Genomic DNA, 24,988 nt, shown 5'->3' with positions numbered 1-24,988 from the left:
ATTTTCATTTGTAGATCTGATTGGGATATTCTTCTCTGGCGATGTATAGGACAACCAGTTGCGTTGGCAGTTCATGTCACATATTCTTTTTGTAGAGGCGTTGTAGCTAAAAACTCAGTCTCATAAACTATAATCTATAAAAATACATATAAACTATGGCAGTAAAAGATGGTAAAGAACCTCTTTAGTTAATAAGTAGAAAGGATGAAGTGAGGAGAATTACGGAGAAAAATTGTACATCCACCTAAAATACTATAAGCAATTTCGTTAGGCACATCCTGGTAGGAAAAATATCCGAAGTTTTTGTACTTTGCTGTGTCATGAATTGATCCAATACTGGTACTAGGCTTCCTTTTGGATCAATATGGTGTTAAAAATACAGGAGACAGTAACATATATTAAATACCGCATTCACGGATAAGGAAGCTTGACAGCTACACCCTCTTACTATTGAGGCATTTTTCGGAAGAAATAATCATAGGATGAAGTAATTATTTGAGATAGGGCACTTGACATACCTACTTTGAATGTATTTGAATAACAGCCTGATTCTAATGCACAAGTATGTTTTAGTATGATGTGTACTACTATTATGGAAATCTTTCCATAGTGCTAGTAGATGCTTTAACCTATGTCTTATCCCGGGTTCGAGTCCCGGTCGGGGCACACATTTTCAACATGCCCCAACGAAGTACATGAACGCCTGTTTGCAGCTAGGGTGTCCATTTAATTATCATTTCATTTCTAGCAAAGCTGCATGGTCATCCACGGTAACTGTTCTTTCGGGAACAGATACTACCGTCATATATAGTTAAAATATGGCTTCCCGGCCACTGACCTTCTTGTGCGAACGCACACGCTATGCCCGAACTCGTACGGGACTTGGTAGATTAATCTGCCACGAGTAAAGAGTATGATGGGCAAAACATCTATTAGGCGCACTACGAATGTAGTGGTGTGGACATGTTGGGAATGTGGATCTCACGGGGAGCGTGCAAGGGATAAGTCTCTGCAGACGCGGTACCCTCTGTGCCCGCGGTGGCTCAGATGGATAGAGCGTTTGCCCTGTAAGCAGGAGATCCCGGGTTCGAGTCCCGGTCGGGGCACACATTTTCAACATGCCCCAATGAAATACATGAACGCCTGTTTGCAGCTATGGCGTCCATTTAATTATCATTTCATTAATATTATTTGTAATAATACCTACGACCAGGGAACAATGAGAAAGGTACGGAAATGAAATAACAGAAAGTAAACTGATAACAACTACAGAAATAAAATACCACTGCTATGTCCTATAGTCTATAAATTACGAATGACATTTTCTCTGCTGTAGTTTCTAGTTACTGAATCATCTTTCGTTTCTCTTCTTCTGCTTGTCCTGCATCTACATCTATTTTCTAAATAACGTGTAACTGCTGGTGACTCTCTTCAAGCATATTTAGTAACAGCGAAATACTTTCATCGTACATGTACGAGGGTCGCTCAGCGAGTAATGCCCCACATTTCTTTTGTCAGAACATATTTATTGTTAAAAGTCAGAATTTGGTGACAATATACGTCAACATGTCTTGTCCACGCCCTGTTTTTCTACGTAGTCTCCATAACGTTCAATGGTCGTTCGCAAACGTTGTGGAAGAACATATATTCACTGTCGGTAAAAGCTCTTGTCGTGTAGGCGTGGCCTTGTTTCCACTGTATGACTCACACTCTCGTTAACTTCAAAGTGTATACCCCGCCGAGAATCTTAACTGCCCAAACGGACGGAAGTCCCAGGGTGCCAGGTCTGGGCTGTAGAGTGGATGAGACAATAATGTCCAACCCAATTTGGCGATGTGTTCCCGGGTTCTCAGTCTTGTGTGTGGGCATGTATTATCGTGTTGGAGCAAGATTCCTGCTGGATTCTTGTCCGGTCGAATACGTCGGAAACGGTTTTTGAGTTTATTCAGAGTCTTCACGTATGCCTCTGAATTGATGGTTGACCCTCTTGGCATCACATCCACGAGAAAGACGCCAATACCAGAAGGCTGTCACCATGACGTTTCCGGCAGAGGGGGTTGTCTTGAATTTCTTCTTTTGTGGTGAACAACGATGATGCCACTCCATGGACTGCCTTTTTGTTTCCAGTGCAAAGTGGTGCACCCAGCTTTCGTCGCCCACAACGATCCGTGACAGAAAGGTCTCTCCATCGGTCTTAAAATGCTTCATCAATTCAGATGAAATGGCCTACCTTTGAATCTTGTGGTCCGCTTTGAGCGTTCGTGGAATATATCGTGAGCACCTCTTTGAACACCCGAGAGTCTCGATTATTGCAGACGCACTTTCAATGCTGACCGACAACTGTAGAGCCAATTGTCTAGTTGTGATGCACGAATAATTGCATCCGCACGAGCGTGGCTGATAATGGAGCTCTGTTTATGCGTTTCCTGAAGCTGTAACCTTCGTTACCCATCGCCCAACTGTACTCCTATCATTTGCAGATCGCCATACACTGCACACAAACGTTTATGGGTGTTCACCACAGTTTATTTGTCTCCACACAAGAATTCTGCTTGTTACGTGAGTCGTCGACGCCATCTTGACGCTGTACTGCACCTCTACCATCTGCCAGAACTGTTCGAAACGCGCTCACAGAACAAACATCAAATGTGAAGCACCAACAAGGACGTTTGTCTACTTATATTAATGGCTTTAAAAAAATGTGAGCATTACTTATTGAAGGACCCTCGTACTTAAAATATCCGTGACATCCTTTCCTTTTCCTGGCTTTAATGGACTAAACGTCACTCTTGATAGTCTCAGGTTTTTCAATATTCGATTACAGTATTTCTGTTTCAAAGTCGGAATGGTGTTAGTCAGCCTAGTATTGAACCAATTGTCGATGCTCCAAGCGAACGGACCTGCACATAAGAAAGCCGCTCAGAAACTGAATGAGAAGTGATGCACTGACCTATAGCATTGGGGAGATGAAATGTAATGAAACAAAACTTTGGTGGAGTATTTTAGATAATCTGCTGATTAATTTTAGATGTTGTTGTTGTTGTGGTCTTAAGTCCTGAGACTGGTTTGATGCAGCTCTCCATGCTACGCTATCCTGTGCAAGCTTCTTCATCTCCCAGTACCTACTGCAACCTACATCCTTCTGAATCTGCTTAGTGTATTCATCTCTTGGTCTCCCTCTACGATTTTTACCCTCCACGCTGCCCTCCAATACTAAATTGGTGATCCCTTGATGCCTCAGAACATGTCCTACCAACCGATCCCTTCTTCTGGTCAAGTTGTGCCACAAACTTCTCTTCTCCCCAATCCTATTCAGTACCTCCTCATTAGTTATGTGATCTACCCATATAATCTTCAGCATTCTTCTGTAGCACCACATTTCGAAAGCTTCTATTCTCTTCTTGTCCAAACTATTTACCGTCCATGTTTCACTTCCATACATGGCTACACTCCATACAAATACTTTCAGAAATGACTTCCTGACACTTAAATCTATACTCGATGTTAACAAATTTCTCTTCTTCAGAAACGCTTTCCTTGCCATTGCCAGTCTACATTTTATATCCTCTCTACTTCGACCATCATCAGTTATTTTGCTCCCCAAATAGCAAAACTCCTTTACTACTTTAAGTGTCTCATTTCCTAATCTAATTCCCTCAGCATCACCCGACTTAATTCGACTACATTCCATTATCCTGGTTTTGCTTTTGTTGATGTTCATCTTATATCCTCCTTTCAAGACACCATCCATTCCGTTCAACTGCTCTTCCAAGTCCTTTGCTGTCTCTGACAGAATTACAATGTCATCGGCGAACCTCAAATTTTTTATTTCTTCTCCATGGATTTTAATACCTACTCCGAATTTTTCTTTTGTTTCCTTTACTGCTTGCTCAATATACAGATTGAATAACATCGGGGAGAGGCTACAACCCTGTCTTACTCCCTTTCCAACCACTGCTTCCCTTTCATGTCACTCGACTCTTATAACTGCCATCTGGTTTCTGTACAAATTGTAAATAGCCTTTCGCTCCCTGTATTTTACCCCTACCACCTTTAGAATTTGAAAGAGAGTATTCCAGTCAACATTGTCAAAAGCTTTCTCTAAGTCTACAAACGCTAGAAACGTAGGTTTGCCTTTCCTTAATCTTTCTTCTAAGATAAGTCGTAAGGTCAGTATTGCCTCACGTGTTCCAGTATTTCTACGGAATCCAAACTGATCTTCCCCGAGGTCGGCTTCTACTAGTTTTTCCATTCGTCTGTAAAGAATTCGTGTTAGTATTTTGCAGCTGTGGCTTATTAAACTGATTGTTCGGTAATTCTCACATCTGTCAACACCTGCTTTCTTTGGGATTGGAATTATTATATTCTTCTTGAAGTCTGAGGGTATTTCGCCTGTTTCATACATCTTGCTCACTAGATGGTAGAGTTTTGTCAGGACTGGCTCTCCCAAGGCCATCAGTAGTTCTAATGGAATGTTGTCTACTCCGGGGGCCTTGTTTCGACTCAGGTCTTTCAGTGCTCTGTCAAACTCTTCACGCAGTATCGTATCTCCCATTTCATCTTCATCTACATCCTCTTCCATTTCCATAATATTGTCCTCAAGTACATCGCCCTTGTATAGACCCTCTATATACTCCTTCCTCCTTTCTGCCTTCCCTTCTTTGCTTAGAACTGGGCTGCCATCTGAGCTCTCGATATTCATACAAGTGGTTCTCTTCTCTCCAAAGGTCTCTTTAATTTTCCTGTAGGCAGTATCTATCTTACCCCTAGTGAGACAAGCCTCTACATCGTTACATTTGTCCTCTAGCCATCCCTGCTTAGCCATTTTGCACTTCCTGTCGATCTCATTTTTCAGACGTTTGTATTCCTTTTTGCCTGCTTCATTTACTGCATTTTTATATTTTCTCCTTTCATCAATTAAATTCAATATTTCTTCTGTTACCCAAGGATTTCTACTAGCCCTCGTCTTTTTACCTACTTGATCCTCTGCTGCCTTCACTACTTCATCCCTCAGAGCTACCCATTCCTCTTCTACTGTATTTCTTTCCCCCATTCCTGTCAATTGTTCCCTTATGCTCTCCCTGAAACTCTGTACAACCTCTGGTTCTTTCAGTTTATCCAGGTCCCATCCCCTTAAATTCCCACCTTTTTGCAGTTTCTTCAGTTTTAATCTAATTTTAGATAATGCCGCGAAAAAGGGCAGACAGACCAATGGACCCTGCTCTCGCAAAATGCCCCAACTGACATTTGTTGATGAAAGTTTCTTGGTACTGGAGATGAATCCTGCTCAAAATGAAGAAGGCGTCTGGACTTAAAGAAAGTCGTACTTTCCTTTACCGAATTATCCCTCGGTGCTTGGCAGAACATGACAATAACACCAGAAAAAAATTCCGTTTTTGTATTAAGGACTTAATAGTGTATATACTGAGAAATTAACCATTTACAGCTTCATGGCCGGCCCAGGTGGCCGAGCGGTTCTAGGCGCTTCAGCCTGGAACCGCGCGACCGCTACGGTCGCAGGTTCGAATCCTGCCTCGGGCATGGATGTGTGTGATGTCCTTTGGTTAGTTTAAGTAGTTCTAAGTTCTAGGTGACTGATGACCTCAGATGTTAAGTCCCATAGTGCTCAGAGCCATTTGAACCACTTGAACAGCTTCATGTTTGTCAGTTAAGAGGTTAGGAGGAAACGCTCGTGCGAAATTCTGCTCGCTGTTTCAATATGTGGTACCTTGCAAAGAGAAGATGCCACTCAACTGGTAGGTTTCATCTTCTAGGTTTCCAAAGCTGTCAGATACTATACCACACTGTCGAATGATAGTGGGGTCTCCCAGAAAAATGTGACTGACCTGAAGAAGTTTTGACTAACAGAATACGAGATGTTATACTAAGTGGTGAACGTACAACAAGAAACATGTTTGGTGTGTCCCATGAGATCATGACAAGTTATTGAAGGACCCTCGTACTTAAAATATCCGTGACATCCTTTCCTTTTCCTGGCTTTAATGGACTAAACGTCACTCTTGATAGTCTCAGGTTTTTCAATATTCGATTACAGTATTTCTGTTTCAAAGTCGGAATGGTGTTAGTCAGCCTAGTATTGAACCAATTGTCGATGCTCCAAGCGAACGGACCTGCACATAAGAAAGCCGCTCAGAAACTGAATGAGAAGTGATGCACTGACCTATAGCATTGGGGAGATGAAATGTAATGAAACAAAACTTTGGTGGAGTATTTTAGATAATCTGCTGATTAATTTTAGATGTTGTTGTTGTTGTGGTCTTAAGTCCTGAGACTGGTTTGATGCAGCTCTCCATGCTACGCTATCCTGTGCAAGCTTCTTCATCTCCCAGTACCTACTGCAACCTACATCCTTCTGAATCTGCTTAGTGTATTCATCTCTTGGTCTCCCCCTACGATTTTTACCCTCCACGCTGCCCTCCAATACTAAATTGGTGATCCCTTGATGCCTCAGAACATGTCCTACCAACCGATCCCTTCTTCTGGTCAAGTTGTGCCACAAACTTCTCTTCTCCCCAATCCTATTCAGTACCTCCTCATTAGTTATGTGATCTACCCATATAATCTTCAGCATTCTTCTGTAGCACCACATTTCGAAAGCTTCTATTCTCTTCTTGTCCAAACTATTTACCGTCCATGTTTCACTTCCATACATGGCTACACTCCATACAAATACTTTCAGAAATGACTTCCTGACACTTAAATCTATACTCGATGTTAACAAATTTCTCTTCTTCAGAAACGCTTTCCTTGCCATTGCCAGTCTACATTTTATATCCTCTCTACTTCGACCATCATCAGTTATTTTGCTCCCCAAATAGCAAAACTCCTTTACTACTTTAAGTGTCTCATTTCCTAATCTAATTCCCTCAGCATCACCCGACTTAATTCGACTACATTCCATTATCCTGGTTTTGCTTTTGTTGATGTTCATCTTATATCCTCCTTTCAAGACACCATCCATTCCGTTCAACTGCTCTTCCAAGTCCTTTGCTGTCTCTGACAGAATTACAATGTCATCGGCGAACCTCAAATTTTTTATTTCTTCTCCATGGATTTTAATACCTACTCCGAATTTTTCTTTTGTTTCCTTTACTGCTTGCTCAATATACAGATTGAATAACATCGGGGAGAGGCTACAACCCTGTCTTACTCCCTTTCCAACCACTGCTTCCCTTTCATGTCACTCGACTCTTATAACTGCCATCTGGTTTCTGTACAAATTGTAAATAGCCTTTCGCTCCCTGTATTTTACCCCTACCACCTTTAGAATTTGAAAGAGAGTATTCCAGTCAACATTGTCAAAAGCTTTCTCTAAGTCTACAAACGCTAGAAACGTAGGTTTGCCTTTCCTTAATCTTTCTTCTAAGATAAGTCGTAAGGTCAGTATTGCCTCACGTGTTCCAGTATTTCTACGGAATCCAAACTGATCTTCCCCGAGGTCGGCTTCTACTAGTTTTTCCATTCGTCTGTAAAGAATTCGTGTTAGTATTTTGCAGCTGTGGCTTATTAAACTGATTGTTCGGTAATTCTCACATCTGTCAACACCTGCTTTCTTTGGGATTGGAATTATTATATTCTTCTTGAAGTCTGAGGGTATTTCGCCTGTTTCATACATCTTGCTCACTAGATGGTAGAGTTTTGTCAGGACTGGCTCTCCCAAGGCCATCAGTAGTTCTAATGGAATGTTGTCTACTCCGGGGGCCTTGTTTCGACTCAGGTCTTTCAGTGCTCTGTCAAACTCTTCACGCAGTATCGTATCTCCCATTTCATCTTCATCTACATCCTCTTCCATTTCCATAATATTGTCCTCAAGTACATCGCCCTTGTATAGACCCTCTATATACTCCTTCCTCCTTTCTGCCTTCCCTTCTTTGCTTAGAACTGGGCTGCCATCTGAGCTCTCGATATTCATACAAGTGGTTCTCTTCTCTCCAAAGGTCTCTTTAATTTTCCTGTAGGCAGTATCTATCTTACCCCTAGTGAGACAAGCCTCTACATCGTTACATTTGTCCTCTAGCCATCCCTGCTTAGCCATTTTGCACTTCCTGTCGATCTCATTTTTCAGACGTTTGTATTCCTTTTTGCCTGCTTCATTTACTGCATTTTTATATTTTCTCCTTTCATCAATTAAATTCAATATTTCTTCTGTTACCCAAGGATTTCTACTAGCCCTCGTCTTTTTACCTACTTGATCCTCTGCTGCCTTCACTACTTCATCCCTCAGAGCTACCCATTCCTCTTCTACTGTATTTCTTTCCCCCATTCCTGTCAATTGTTCCCTTATGCTCTCCCTGAAACTCTGTACAACCTCTGGTTCTTTCAGTTTATCCAGGTCCCATCCCCTTAAATTCCCACCTTTTTGCAGTTTCTTCAGTTTTAATCTAATTTTAGATAATGCCGCGAAAAAGGGCAGACAGACCAATGGACCCTGCTCTCGCAAAATGCCCCAACTGACATTTGTTGATGAAAGTTTCTTGGTACTGGAGATGAATCCTGCTCAAAATGAAGAAGGCGTCTGGACTTAAAGAAAGTCGTACTTTCCTTTACCGAATTATCCCTCGGTGCTTGGCAGAACATGACAATAACACCAGAAAAAAATTCCGTTTTTGTATTAAGGACTTAATAGTGTATATACTGAGAAATTAACCATTTACAGCTTCATGGCCGGCCCAGGTGGCCGAGCGGTTCTAGGCGCTTCAGCCTGGAACCGCGCGACCGCTACGGTCGCAGGTTCGAATCCTGCCTCGGGCATGGATGTGTGTGATGTCCTTTGGTTAGTTTAAGTAGTTCTAAGTTCTAGGTGACTGATGACCTCAGATGTTAAGTCCCATAGTGCTCAGAGCCATTTGAACCACTTGAACAGCTTCATGTTTGTCAGTTAAGAGGTTAGGAGGAAACGCTCGTGCGAAATTCTGCTCGCTGTTTCAATATGTGGTACCTTGCAAAGAGAAGATGCCACTCAACTGGTAGGTTTCATCTTCTAGGTTTCCAAAGCTGTCAGATACTATACCACACTGTCGAATGATAGTGGGGTCTCCCAGAAAAATGTGACTGACCTGAAGAAGTTTTGACTAACAGAATACGAGATGTTATACTAAGTGGTGAACGTACAACAAGAAACATGTTTGGTGTGTCCCATGAGATCATGACAAGTTTTAGCAGGTGTGGTTAACAGCACATTCAGATTGTTGGATGATAATCTTGTTGTCTATAGGAAAGTGTAGTAGCCGTAAGTTTTTAAGGCAACTCAGTGTAATGTCTCTTGCAGCGGTCTCTCCGAGATATTTTCAGAAATTTTATAAATTATATAACTCAGTACATATCTCGAAATATCTCTTCTTATCTTACCGATTATCAATGCAAAGTAGTTTCAAGCCCAATTATTCCTTGGAGCGTCCATTTACTCCATGGAATAGCTTCTCTGCTATCTATGTTTTCTCTTAGGAAAAGAATGAGGGAATTCTTGCCGATTAGTCGTGAAAGAAGGAGGATGTATAGCCGGCCGCGGTGGTCTAGCGGTTCTAGGCGCGCAGTCCGGAACCGCGCGACTGCTGCGGTCGCAGGTTCGAATCCTGCCTCGGGCATGGATGTGTGTGATGTCCTTAGGTTAGTTAGGTTTAAGTAGTTCTAAGTTCTAGGGGACTGATGACCACAGATGTTAAGTCCCATAGTGCTCAGAACCATTTGAACCATTTGAGGATGTATATGTATGTATTGTTGAGCTAGTCGCCATCTTGATGAGATTCTGTATGAGAAGGAATTTAATACATGAACTAAACTAAAGTAAGTGTGTTCGCGTATTATTTAACTGATTATTATTGACAGTGTCTGCTTACTACGCTGTGTTGCACGGGATCAGTGGGGAACGTCTGATTTACACTGGACGAACGTACCATTTTGTATGCTCAATATATCAAGTTACTTCAAATAGATAGGCTAACACGGTCTTACCAGCAGATCTCCGGTCTTCTCCATGTGATCACCGAAAGTTAATAATTATTACTAATGTTTCCAGGAGATCGACTAACAATTTTCGTCCCACCGAGACTTCGAAATTGCTTCACTGCCTTATGGAATTTAAGTTAAGCTCAGTTTAATCAGGATAGAACAATATTGAACTGTGTGAATGTGATAAGCCTGCTTTGTGAATGAAAATTCCCTTAACATACCCATATTTTTATTATACTGGTCAGTGAAGCTAAATCAGGCCGGTGTGAGAGAGTTTTATAAATTTTAGATTCCACACAAAAAATATTAAATCATGAAAAACTTGTTGTTTAACCTTGGTACACTGAATCACAGATCTCTTTGAATTTAGATAGATGCAGGACAAGGCCCGTAACCTACCTAGGACGAGAGAGGTACACACTCGACTCATTGCTCCAGCATCAACCAACAGGTGTGGTCACAGTCGTTCATTTGTTATCAGAAAGTGAACTAGACAGAGTCATCCCATGCTGTGACATAACGCTGTGTTATCCAATACTCGTCCGTCACTTGTTCCTATATTTTGGTGGCCACTGGTTGCACAACACAGCAGCATGTGCTATGAAAAGCGAATAGTTGTAATATGACAAATTTAATTCCAGTAGTCCGATTACTGTCCACCGTTCTATGTATGACAGATTATGACACGGCGCACGTTGACATCGAGGGGTGTAGTGACTCTTACTTTCACATTTCGACTTCGTCTGATTGCTTTTATTCGTCTGAAATTTATGTAAGACTGATTTTTCCGTTACTGTGACAGAGGTACTTGTCTTCTCTCTTGAATTTTGATTATTCATCACTGATTAAAAATTCCCTGAATTTCACCGAGGCCAAAGAATTTCAATACAGAGGTTTTTATCAATGCTTGTGTATGCCCAGTAATGTGCAATGTGGAGAAAGCGGTACGCTTTAAGGGAATTGAAAGGCTGAAGTGTGTACGCCCGATACTCTGCAATGTGGGAAAGTGGTTCGGTTTAGGAGGGTTGGAGGGCTGATGAAGTCTTACGGAGAAAGTCAATAATATTCATCAAGAGTCTCATCAAGTTCGTTGTTCAGCGATGTTCTATTACATCGCTGCCACAATAACAGGTAGGAGCCCAGTGCGTACATGGTTCACATCTCTAATGCCCTAGGATGGCGATCAGTTTGTCCCAGAACACACACAGCAGAACACGTGATACGAGGGGTTTGCACCGGCCAACGGAAATAGATGATATGCAGGTGGAAATAAGCCTGTGGTTTATCGCTGCGTGAAGAATATGGAGAGGAATGAATGTAAGGTAAAACTGAGACTATTATTGTGTTCTTTATTATAAATTGGTATATTTCTTAAAGATCTTGTATACAGTACAAGATGAGAGATTCCTCTCTAAATGCGTTATAAGACTTGTGATTTTACCATGAATATTTACGTGATTTAGGCAAATTAAAAAAGAAATAAGTGTGGCCCGACGACTATCTGATAAAAAGAACTTTTCACATAAAAATCTCCAATTGCTTCTCTACGCTCTAGTAATGAGGTTAGAACAATCCATTGTTCAGTAATCAAGCACACTCTGAGACTTTAAGTACGTCATCAGTTTTCAGTGATTTATTTTGTTTTTTTGTTTTATAAACTTTATGCTTTATTGAAACTGATATTAACACACAATAGCCATCTACACATTTTCATTATTGCTGTGATAAATTTCACACCAATGGTTCCTTAGAAGAGCATATATTCGGTTTCTTTTCCTACGTTTCCTGCAATATAAACTTGAACTCCTTTGTTAATGACCTAATTGTCGACAGGGCTCATCGGAAAGTGTTACTAAAGACGTAGAATCGCACAGAGCAACAAAGCACGAAAGAAACTTATATAGACGTGGCGACGAAGAGTCGGCCTTGTATTAAGCGTTCTCGACGTTCACATCGCTTCAGACTGGAGTATTAATTAAAATCTGCCACGATGATAGTAGAAAGTCTACTTTACGGGATGATGTCGTTGTGAGAAACTTTGTACCCACAAGAGCAACCTCAAGCCAGTGACGGAACCGAATCGTAAGTTCGATGCTTCACACTATGAACCACGTAGACATCTGGTGAGTGATAATAGTGAATGAGAGAAATGCTTGAGTGTTTAGGTGCCCAAAGCGTGCTATGCAACCTTCCCCCCACACCCTACCCCCCTCTCCAACCTTCGGCACCGCTCTACACATATTCAGTGGAACACCTTCCAGGATGTTTCGATCCGTTTGTGTACCTGTTGAAGAACAGCAAATCTTCATCGCGTCTAATGTCTATGACCTTTATATAGCGAACAACGAGTATAGAAAAGAAAAACAAAAATAATCCACTTCTATCACACCAGAAGTCTTTAAACTGATCTACAAATAATATGCGCGGAAGCGTTAAGCAGTACTTCCCTATACTCAGTGCATAGTGAAATGGCTTTCTCCTCAAGAGCCAGGCTCTTCTCTGGTGTGAGATAAATGCATCAGTGCGGCGTGATGGATCGCGCTAATGACGTAATGCATCCGTTGATACCGAGCGAGGTGGCGCAGTGGTTAGACACTGGACTCGCATTCGGGAGGACGACGGTTCAATCCCGCGTCCGGCCATCCTGATTTAGGTTTTCCGTGATTTTCCTAAATCGCTCCAGGCAAATGCCGGGATGGTTCCTTTCAAAGGGCACGGCCGACTTCCTTCCCTAATCCGATGAGACCGATGACCTCGCTGTCTGGTCTCCTTCCCCAAACCAACCAACCAACCAACCAACCATCCGTTGATGGAAGCTTCCTCAGTGCTCGATAGCAGCTACCTGACTGCATAGCGTCTTGTTAGATCACCGATTTTGCATTTCTCACGACTGCACTGTCTATTAAGAGGAATCATATGGGGACATGATCGCAATAACGCACGTTAAGTGCTCTCCAGTAATTTATGGGTCGAAGTAGAGGAGAGTGAGGAGGACTGGAAACGAGAGTAAGATACACACACATAGAATCAGAGCTCTGTGGATAAATAGGTGGTATCGGTCTTTAGTGCTATATATTGTATAACTAATACAGACAAGGAGTTCCTTGAGGGGTGGGGGAGTGGCTCTGTACGTAAAAAACAGTATTTCATTTGAGTACATACGCGTATCACGACACTGCACTGAACAGATATTTAAAAGTTGTGCAGCATTAGTTGAATTTAGTGAAACTAAACTTCTAATTGCTGTTGTTTATAGGTCCCCTAACTCCGGCTTCAGAGCATTTTGGCTTAAGCTAGACAGCGTTCTTGATTCACTTTGTAGGAAGTACCAGAAAGTAGTTATATGTGGTGACTTCAATATTAATTTTGTACATGATTGTGCAAGAAAAAGAATGTTGGAAGATCTCCTAAATTCATATGATCTGATGCAAACTGTGTTTTTTCCAACTAGGGTGCAGGGGAACAGTAGCAAAGTCATAGACAATATTTTTATTCATTCTTCACTACTAGATGGGCATTCTGTTAGTGAAAGGGTCAATGGTCTTTCAGACCATGATGCACAAATTTTAACATTACAAGGTTTTTGTACTCAATCCAACGTCGTATTTAATTACAAATTACGAAGGAAAGTTAATCCAACAGCAATACAGAGGTTTTGAAAACTTGTCAAGGAACAAGAGTGGCAAGATGTTTATAGTGCCGATAATATAGATGATAAATACAATGCTTTTTATATCACATTTCTCATGCTCTTTGAGAGTTGCTTTCCATTAGAACATTCTAAACGGGGTACTAGCAGTAATGGACAGCCCGGCTGGCTGACTAGTGGGATAAGGATATCATGTAGGACAAAGCGGGAATTATATCAAAATGTTAGAACTAGTCACAATCAAGCTACAGTAGCCCATTATAAACAGTATTGTAAGGTGCTTAAAAATGTTATTAGCAAGGCAAAAAATATGTGGTATGCAAATAGAATAGCTAATTCACAGGATAAAATTAAAGCCATATGGTCAGTTGTGAAGGAAGTGTCTGGTCAGCAGCGCAAGGTTGATGATATAAAGTCAGTTCACAGTAATAATATTTCTGTTACTAATAAATCAGATATATGTACAGTATTTAACAACCATTTTCTGAGCATTGCTGGTGAATTAAATAAATATTTAGTTTCTACAGGAAATCACATAAATTTCTTAGCAAATGCCTTTCCAAGATTGACATCTGAAATACTCCTCTGTGATACAGACAAGAGGGAGATTGAGTCAATAATTAAATCACTGAAGACTAAGGACTCTCATGGTTATGATGGAGTGTCTAGTAGAATATTAAAGTACTGTGCTGCACATGTTAGTCCTGTATTTAGCCATATTTGTAATTTTTCCTTTAGGAATGGTCAGTTTCCTGAGCGATTAAAGTACTCAGTAGTAAAGCCGCTTTATAAAAAGGGAGAAAGGGATGATGTAGATAATTTTAGACCTATTTCTATGCCATCAGTGTTTGCAAAAGTTATCGAAAAGGCTGTGTATGTAAGGTTAATTGATCATTTTATATCACACGATTTGCTATCAAATGTACAGTTCGGCTTTAGAAGTCGTTTGACAACTGAAAATGCTACATTCTCTTTTCTCTTGGAGGTACTGGATGGGCTAAACAAAAAGTTTCGAACGCTTGGCGTATTTTTTGATTTAACAAAGGCATTTGACTGCGTTGATCTCAAAATATTGCTCCAGAAGTTGGATCATTACGGAATAAGGGGAGTAGCTCACAATTGGTTCACCTCTTACTTTAGCAACAGGCAGCAAAAGGTCATTATTCACTATGTCGATAACGGCTGTGATGTGGGATCTGAGTGGGGTACTGTCAAGTGGAAGGTGCCCCAGGGATCAGTGTTGGGGCCGCTCCTGTTCCTTATTTATATAAATGATATGCCCTCTAGTATTATGGGTAACTCTAAAATATTTCTGTTTGGTGATGACACTAGCTTGGTAGTAAAGGATGTTGTGTGCAACATTGACTTGGTTTCAAATAGTGCAGTACATGACCTCAGTTCATGGCTTGTAGAAAATATACTAACGTTAAATCACAGCACGACTCAGTTTTTACAGTTTCTAACACACAATTCAACAAAACCTGACGTTTTAATCTCACAGAACGGGCATATGATTAGTGAAACTGAACAGTTCAAATTCGTAGGTGTTCATATAGATAGTAAGCTGTCGTGGAAAGCCCACGTTCAGGATGTTGTTGAAAGACTTAATACTGCCATTTTCACTATTCGAACGGTGTCGAAAGTGAGTGATACTTCGAGACGTAAATTAGTCTACTTTGCTTATTTTCATACACTTATGTCGTATGGTATTATGTTTTGGGATAACTCTTCCCATTCTGGAAGGATATTTTTGGCTCAGAAAGGGGCGGTTCGGGCAATAAGTGGTCTGAGTTCACGAACCTCTTGTCGACCTCTGTTCAAGAGTCTGGGTATTTTGACATTGGCCTCTCAATATGTATATTCCTTATTGTCGTTTCCTGTTACCAATATTAGTTTATTTCCAACAATAAGCAGCTTTCACTCGGTTAATACTCGGCGGAAATCAAACCTCCATTTGGATCGGACTTCCTTAACTCTGGTCCAGAAAGGTGTTCAGCATACTGCTTCATCCATTCTCAATAAACTACCACTCGAATTCTAAAATCTTAGCAGTAATCCACCCGTATTAAAATCGAAACTGAGGAGTTTCCTCATGGGTCACTCCTTCTATTCTGTCGAGGAGTTCCTTGAAAAGTTAAGCTGATTCTCATTGTATTGCTGATAGCGTTTGCTTAAACTTATGGACTGATTTTCTTTCAGGTTCATGAACATTTATTTTTATCTGTTATTACTTTTATGTTGTAAGTTCATGTACTGACACGTTCCATGACCTTGGAGATTTGCTCCTCAATTTGGTCCTACAGAACTTGACATGTAAATAAATATATAAAATAAAATAACAACTAGTAAACATTCGTATAAAAGAGCTTCAAACGTCTGATTAACAATGAGACGAATATCTGACCTTAAGCATGTAAGCGAGAATAAGTAAGAAGAGGTTTGAAATTATCCTCGAAATTTGTTGAAGGTCGCGCTCTCATTATGAAACACTGGATCAATATAGTCTGCGTAATTTCCATTCCGTTTTAAGCTAAAGAAAGTTTTTCACGCATTTCGACGTTTATGATCTCATATCTCCTGAACTATATGTCGTGCAATCTTATGATTCTGCAGGTACATACAGTGATAAATGTAAATACTGTCTGCAAAGTGAATTGGGAATAGAGTTAGTACTAAAGAAGTAATAAAGTCAAACTTCAGCCTTAATGTTAAAGTTTTACTGCGCGCCATTTTAAGCAGAAGCTAGTCTTTCTTCCATCTAAATGTCGACGACGCCATATGTTCTGAACTGTGTGTCGTACAATAATATAATTTTACACGTATATTCAGTGGTGTATGTGGATACTATACGCCAACTGTGATGCGATTACAGTCAATAGTAAAGAAGCAATATATTAAGACGTAAATGGTGACGGTGAAGTTTTACTGCATGAACAGCGAACCTGTGGCAAACGATAAACTTTCTCTTTCATCATTTTGCGCAGAGTATCAGCGTGAAAATGTCGCAAAGGTTGGAACTGTGTAAAATTTGTTGGTAGTCACCAAGTGCTCTCATTCTCAAATACTGGATGAATGAAGTCAGGGTATTTGCGCACCGTTAGTTACTCTGCCTCAAGACAAACACACAGTTTCTAACTGTTAAGACCTATAACATTGTATTACATTCTTAACATAAGATTATCCCTCTTAATGAGTAGATTATGACGGCATTTTAAATTTTAAAATTTTACTCGCAATACTCAAAATCATGTTTTTGTTGTCCCTAGAAGCCTGTAGATAAGCAACAGTCAGGGCCGACTGCACCAACGCCGATTAAAAGTTAACCACGGTCAAGTCAGAATTTAACCCTGATTAACTCGATATTCGGCTGCACCAACCTCGATCAAAGTTAATCGAGGGATTTGATCGCCATTAAAGTTAACCGAACTCGAAGGGTCGATTGTCTTGAATTGAGCGCGGTTAACTTACTGTAAACACGTCACATGGCAGCGCGTTTTGACGTTTTGGATGGCCTAGGAGACGAAGAAATACTATATCTTCAACGTATAAATCGTCGCAACCATGTTGGTGTGCTTGTGGAAAGGGGAAATCCTTTCGAAGATTACAGTGACCGGAAATTTGAAGAGAGGTTTCGTCTTTCACAAGAGGCAGTGTGGTGGTTATTGGATCAAATCCCTGATAGGTAAGAATTTCCAACTTACGGAAATAATCCGGTCTCGCCCATGAACAGACTTCTGATGACATTAAGGGCATACGAAACTGGAGCATTTAATAGTAATTGGTGACAGTATTAATGGACATTCTACAACGGCACAGAGAATTATAAGTGAAGTGTCGGGGATCATAGCAACAATGTCTCGTCAATACATAAAGTTCCCTTCTCGAGCGGAAGTTCGCTCTGTGATGGGTGGTTTCAACACACTGGCTGGATTTCCTGGAGTCACAGGTACAGTGGATTGCACTCACATAAGGATTCAGTCACCTGGGGGATGGAATGCAGAACTTTTCAGCAATAAGAAATCATATTTCTCCTTTGATTCTCAAACAATCAGCGACCACAATTTAATAATACGGTGGCCTGGCTCTGTGCATGGTAGTACAATATTTCGTAATTGCGCTCGAGGGCACAGTTTGAAAATGGTGAAATACCAGTCGGTCACTTACTAGGAGATAGCGGCTCTGCATGCCACCACTTTCAAATCCACAAATTGCGGCAGAGCACCGTTATAACAGGTCTCACATTACAACAACGAACACTGTGGAGAGACAATATGGTTTGTGGAAGAAGAGATTCCCCATTTTATCTATGGGAATAAGGTGTAATCCACAAAAGACAATGGCAATTATAGTGAGTACAGCTGTTTTGCATAATATTGCAACGAGCACAAGCAAGGAAAAACCACCAGAAGATACGGAAATAATGCGGCTGCTGAGGCTATTACGTAGGGATAGGAGCCCTAATATCGACGATAATGAGCCAATGCCTCCCTGTCAACAAATTTATCGTGATTACACATTACCAGGACGAACAGTTCGTCGCACTATAATTGAACATTTTCACTGCGGTAAATGTGTTACTTAATACATGTAAAATATGTAATTATTTTTATTTGAAATTATTATAGTGGACAAATTTTAATTTTTCTTTTAGTGCCAAAATTTTGAGATTTTTTTCTCATTTCTTTCATAGTTCTCTCTTCATCATTTCCAGCTGCTGCTGGAGTACTTCTACCCTCTTCTGCATCACACTGCCAGTGCAGAGGTGGAAGTTGATTAGGTCTCGGTGGCATCCTTCTGCGATGTTCCTGCGCTTGAAGGTTTGGAGAAGGGTTGTTGAACATTCTCCATAACAACCTGTGCTGGGATCAGGCTTTCGCTAGCTTCAGCAGCAATCATAGTTTCATTACTGTTTGTGGTACTGCTGGCATCACCAACTGCTGCATCATCAACTACATCTATATTTAGATCCATTATTACACTGTACTGTGCATCCGAATCAAAGGCATTTTCCAGTGGCTTCAATGATGTGCCAACTATTTCCAGTAGTTTTGCTCGTGTGGACTGCTTTTAGGCACGGGTATTGCCTTCCCTCCTCCTGTTTTATAGACTTGAACCTTCTCTTCAGCCAAATCCTTCCGCAACCTCCTCTTCAAATTCTCGTAACATTTTTTAAGCTTTTCAGGCCTTCTTTTTGTTACATCTGAAATTGATATATTATATTGTAACTGATCTTGAATTGTTATTCAATATTGATCTAAGCACCATGAAAAATAGTCTTTTAATTTACTTTAATAACAGATATTTATTGATTTATGAGTCAAATAAAATTTAATCTTCCTGGAGCTGGATTAAATTGTGCTGCTATATTTTCCCATGCATCCAGTTTTTCCCTAACTGTGCAACCATCCGTTTTTAACACTCTAATATACTTGAACTGAAGGGCAAACAACTGCAAAAGTATGTCTACTTCGAATTTGGAAAAATTCGGCGTCATTTTCTTGTTCTCTATAGTGCAGTAACAACGCTCACGTTATGCCAGCAATATGAAAAGCGCGCGTAAGTACCACAGACCAAGGCGGTTACAACACCCTTACCACAGGCAGACAGCGAATATCATCTTTGCATGTATATGGGCGCTTTCCTTTGTAACACGCGGAATTAATAGCGGTCGAACTCCCGATTAGCTAACCACGTTTTAGTAATCGACGTTTAACGTTGGTGCAGCACCGAGACAACTTAATCGCGATTAAGTTTTAACCGTGATCACGGGACCCTCGGTTGTCTTGCTTTTTAATTGGCGTTGGTGCAGTTAGTCATCTGTCGTCATGGTTTCCCATTCCAGCTTCCAGGATAGCCGCTTAATAGTATGCAAGCTGTAACAAGATGACATCTGATCAGACAGGTGTCGAAGATTAAAAAGCCACTGGATCCTTAGAGATGGAGGGCTGGATAAGCTATTTGCCTCAGCCATATAACAAATTGTACAATTTTGGAAAATTTCTTGCTAATGTCTTTCAAGATATAAAAACAATGCTTTCAGAATGTTATACTTTAACTTTGCTGTTCGTATATATCGAGATGTGTTCATTATGAGTGAGAAGTATGATCATAAAAGAATAATGTGCTCTTTCTTTATGCTGTACTACGTGGCTTTATCGAATATTTTCCCTTGACAGCAAATTTTGTGAAGAAACAGAAACTGGCGACCATATAGAATCTTTTCTGCAGCTCGAATTATGTGATAAGAAGCGACAGCTGAAATTTGTACCACCTTAGTAATTATACAGGAAACTGGGGTAAACTTCTTATTTTCACTTTCAAACATCTCTCTTGCTTTCTTAACGTTCTGGCTTTCTTGCTGTACGAAACAGAACTGTAGTGATTTAAAAGTGGATGATGATGATGAGGAGGAAATGACGTTTGACTTTTACGAGTGCTACGGAAGACAAACACTCTCAAATAGAAGGCAAACACACATATCAGCCTGTTGTTTTTATTCGACTACAATATAAAGTCAGCTTAGCCTGTCTTAATAATTTCAGATTGATAGCGATAGAAGCAATAAATGAAGGACACCTAGCATACTTTCACAATATCAGATGTAGAGCAAGCACTGAAGATCGTAAAGTGCAGTAAATTGTTCGAAATTCTACGAAAGATAGGGATAAAGGACCAGCATGAAATCTAAATTATTTGCAAAATTAAGTTCATAAGAGTAATAATGTAAGAAAGAATCATAACAAGCATATTTCAAGACCTGAAAGGTGCGGCTGCAACACGTCACTTGGTTTACAGCGATAAGCCGAAGAACTGATACAAAACAGCAAAAAAATAACAAAGAATTCGAGTGAAATTGTTCACATACGAAGTAAATCTTTCTGGGTGGAAGAGGATTTTTGGTGAAATGAAAGGCTTATTTAAGTATTACATTTTGTATGGGGAACAATGTTTAAACACGAGAGTTACGAGGACTCATCAGAAGAAGAACAACGATGTGCTACAAATGCAAAGATGGAAAGGATGCAGCAGGTAGGGAATGTTAAGATTCTGTGCAGAATCGGATAGGAAAGGAATATGTGAAAAACAGTGACAAGTACGGGTGACAGTATGGCAGGTCATCGATTAAGACATCAGGAAATAACTTCCATAGTACCAGAGGGAGCTGTAGAGCGCAAAAGCTGTAGAGGAAGATCGAGATTGGAGTACATCTAGCAAATAGCTGAGGACGTAGGTTGCAAGTGCAACTCTAAGATTAAGAGATTGGCACAAGAGATGAATTCGTGGCGAGCGGCAACAAACCAGTTGGAAGACTGATAACTCAAAAAATAAATAAATAAAATAAAAATAAAATAAAATTTGGCTTCTCAACTTTTTTTATGGGATGCTATAGTTTGGTACTTATTTTCTGATAGCGACAATCGAGATGAAACCAATGATTTGTAACAGTAAGGTCTTTAAAGGTCAACGAAGGTCACAAAGATGGCATGAACGTCCATTTACAGAAGGTGTTCGAAGTGATGGCCATTGGTGTTAATGCAGTGCTGCAATCTTCTTATCATGGATTGAGTGGTATTCCTTATCACATCGGCACACGCTCTGACAATTCTCTCTCGCATACCTTGAGGTGTAGTTGGAATGTCTTTATAATCAATGTCTTTTACGAATCCCCCCAAAAGAAAAATTCCAGAGTTGTCAAGTCTGGCGAACGAGCTGGCCATGACACATCTCTTCCACGTCCAATCCATCGATTTGGAAACTGCCTCTGAAACTCATTTCTAGCCATCAGCGAAAAATGTGCCGGTCACCCAAGGGATTGATACCACATTCTGTTCCTTGTTCCTAAAGGTATTTCTTCCAGTAACAGATCTAATGTTTCTTGCAGGAATGTGGTATACTTCCTACCATTAAGATTTCCTTCGATGAAATAGGGGCCTATAATTTTGTCCTCCAGAATCCCACACCGTACACTCACCGTCCACGGATTTTGGTGTGCAACTTGCCGCAGCCAACATGGATTTTCAGTTGCCCAATAATGCATGATATGCAAATTAACATTTCCTTGGTTCGTGAATGTAGCCTCGTCAGTAAAAAAAATCAAATTAATATATTTGTCATCCATCTGAATCTGAAATTGAGCCCTTCGGCAGAATTCAATGCGACACATACAATCCGTACCAGTTAATTCTTGGTGGAGACTGATATGATAAGGACGATATTTATGGCTATGCAGGACACGATCAACACTACTCATGCCAGATTCCCTTGCGATTTGAAGCGAACTAACACAAGGATCTCGAACCACAGTGGCAAGAATACCAATTTCCGTTTCCTCGATGGTAACTTTCCTATGCTGGATATGTTTCCGATGTGTTAAAGATCCAGTTGTTCTCAATTTATCATATATATATTTAAATGTACGAAGTGTAGGGTGAGTACGCTGAGGATATATTTCAGCGTATAAGTCTCTAGTTCTCACTGAATTTCATTGGTATTCTCCTTAAATGAGAAGCATATCGACTTGTTCTTCGAAGCAATCCATCATCCACATTCACTTGATTCGACGATACTAATCTTATCAGTCCTATTTGTGTTGTATTGCGAAACCGTCGAATGGTCTTTACATGTCAATCGCACGTTGGATGGATACTATTTACTATTTGCACGACATAAGAGACAGAATTGTCAGAGCATGTGCTTCAGTAAGTTCCGCCGTGATGAGGAATACCACTTACTCCACGATAAGAAGATTGCAGCTCTGCACTGATAACAGTAATCGTCACTTTGAGCACCTTCCGTAAATAGACGCTCATGCCACCTTTTTGACCATCGTTCACCTTCAATGACCCTACTGTTACACATCATTGGATTCGTCTCGATACCCGCTATCAGAAAATAAATACCAAACTATAACATCCCATTTAAAACAACAGAGTTGTCCTTCATATCTCTGACGCGACCACAGCTAGCAACAAGAACCTACGTAGTATTATGGCCCCCGTTGTCCCATGCAAGATTTGTCCCACAAACGTTTCAGCTCCTATTACACTTTCGGAGTTATTCTAGGTGGGGTGGCAATAGTTAGTGACTCCTCCTATATATATCAGTTTCTTTGGCTCTTCCGTATTCATATACCGAAGACTCAAAGAAACTGGTACACCTGTGTAACATCATGTAGGCCCCCCCCCCCCCCCCCCAGCACACAGAAGTGCCGCAACACGACGTGGTATGCATTCGAGTAACGTCTGAAGTAGTGATTGAGGGAACTGGCGCCATGAATTCTGCAGGGCTGTCCATAAATCCGTAAGAGTACGAAGGGGTGGAGATCTCTTCTGAACAGCACGTTGCAAGGCATCCCAGATATGCTCAAGTGGAACTGTTTGAACTGAGAAGAGTGTTCCTGGAGCCACTCTGTAGAAATTCTGCACGTGTGAGGTGTCGCATTGTGGTACTGGAATTGCCCAAGTCCTTCGGTATGCACAATGGACATGATTCAGGTGATCAGACGGGATGCTTACGTACGAGTCACCTGTCAGAGTCGTATCTAACGTATCAGGAGTCCCATATCACTCCAACTGCACACGCCCCACGCACCATTACAGAGCCTCCACCAGCTGTAACGTTCCCCTACTGATATGCAGTGTCCATGGGTTCATGAGGTTGTCTCCATATCCGTACACGTCCATCCGCACGATGCAATTTGAAACGAAACACGTCCGACCAGGCAACAAGTTCCCAGCCAACATGTTCCCAGTCCAACGTCGTTGTTGACGGGCAGAGACGAGGCGTGAAGCTTTGTATCGTGCAGTCATCAAGGGTATACGACTGGGCCTTCGGCTCCCAAAGCCCGTATCGATGATGTTACATTGAATGGTTCGCACGCTGACACTTGTTGATGGCCCGGCATTGAAACCTGCAGCAATTTGACGAAGGGTTATACTTCTGTCACGTTGAACGATTCTCTTCAGTCGTCGGTGGTCCCATTCTTGTAGGAACTTTTTCCAGCCACAGCGATGTCGGAGATTTGATGTTTTACGGGATTCCCGATATTAACGATACACTCGTGAAACGATTGTACGAAAATCAACACTTCATCGCTAACTCGGAGATGCTGTTTTCATCGCAATTGCGCCGACAATAACACCACGCTCAAACTGAATTAAAGTTTGATAACCTGCCAAGCGACGTATTCTGCCTGTTTTCACATTTTTCTATTTGAACATACACGTATATACCAGTTCCTTTGGTGCTTCATATATATATATATATATATATATATATATATATATACTCCTGGAAATTGAAATAAGAACACCGTGAATTCATTGTCCCAGGAAGGGGAAACTTTATTGACACATTCCTGGGGTCAGATACATCACATGATCACACTGACAGAACCACAGGCACATAGACACAGGCAACAGAGCATGCACAATGTCGGCACTAGTACAGTGTATATCCACCTTTCGCAGCAATTCAGGCTGCTATTCTCCCATGGAGACGATCGTAGAGATGCTGGATGTAGTCCTGTGGAACGGCTTGCCATGCCATTTCCACCTGGCGCCTCAGTTGGACCAGCGTTCGTGCTGGACATGCAGACCGCGTGAGACGACGCTTCATCCAGTCCCAAACATGCTCAATGGGGGACAGATCCGGAGATCTTGCTGGCCAGGGTAGTTGACTTACACCTTCTAGAGCACGTTGGGTGGCACGGGATACATGCGGACGTGCATTGTCCTGTTGGAACAGCAAGTTCCCTTGCCGGTCTAGGAATGGTAGAACGATGGGTTCGATGACGGTTTGGATGTACCGTGCACTATTCAGTGTTCCCTCGACGATCACCAGTGGTGTACGGCCAGTGTAGGAGATCGCTCCCCACACCATGATGCCGGGTGTTGGCCCTGTGTGCCTCGGTCGTATGCAGTCCTGATTGTGGCGCTCACCTGCACGGCGCCAAACACGCATACGACCATCATTGGCACCAAGGCAGAAGCGACTCTCATCGCTGAAGACGACACGTCTCCATTCGTCCCTCCATTCACGCCTGTCGTGACACCACTGGAGGCGGGCTGCACGATGTTGGGGCGTGAGCGGAAGACGGCCTAACGGTGTGCGGGACCGTAGCCCAGCTTCATGGAGACGGTTGCGAATGGTCCTCGCCGATACCCCAGGAGCAACAGTGTCCCTAATTTGCTGGGAAGTGGCGGTGCGGTCCCCTACGGCACTGCGTAGGATCCTACGGTCTTGGCGTGCATCCGTGCGTCGCTGCGGTCCGGTCCCAGGTCGACGGGCACGTGCACCTTCCGCCGACCACTGGCGACAACATCGATGTACTGTGGAGACCTCACGCCCCACGTGTTGAGCAATTCGGCG

At 41.5% G+C, this 24,988-nt stretch overlaps 1 non-coding gene across 1 annotated transcript; it reads left to right on the top strand.

Annotated features, from left to right (window-relative positions):
- The first annotated feature begins 1,031 nt into the window (after positions 1-1,031).
- Trnat-ugu (transfer RNA threonine (anticodon UGU)) lies at positions 1,032-1,106 on the top strand. Its single transcript has one exon. It is a non-coding gene; the product is annotated as a tRNA-Thr (tRNA).
- Positions 1,107-24,988: the final 23,882 nt, after the last annotated feature.

This window comes from Schistocerca nitens, chromosome 4 (genome assembly GCF_023898315.1).
Source record: "Schistocerca nitens isolate TAMUIC-IGC-003100 chromosome 4, iqSchNite1.1, whole genome shotgun sequence".
In the NCBI taxonomy this organism is placed as follows: domain Eukaryota; kingdom Metazoa; phylum Arthropoda; class Insecta; order Orthoptera; family Acrididae; genus Schistocerca; species Schistocerca nitens.
Note: the sequence above shows the minus strand (reverse complement) of the source record. Positions and strands in the feature narration are given on the sequence as shown.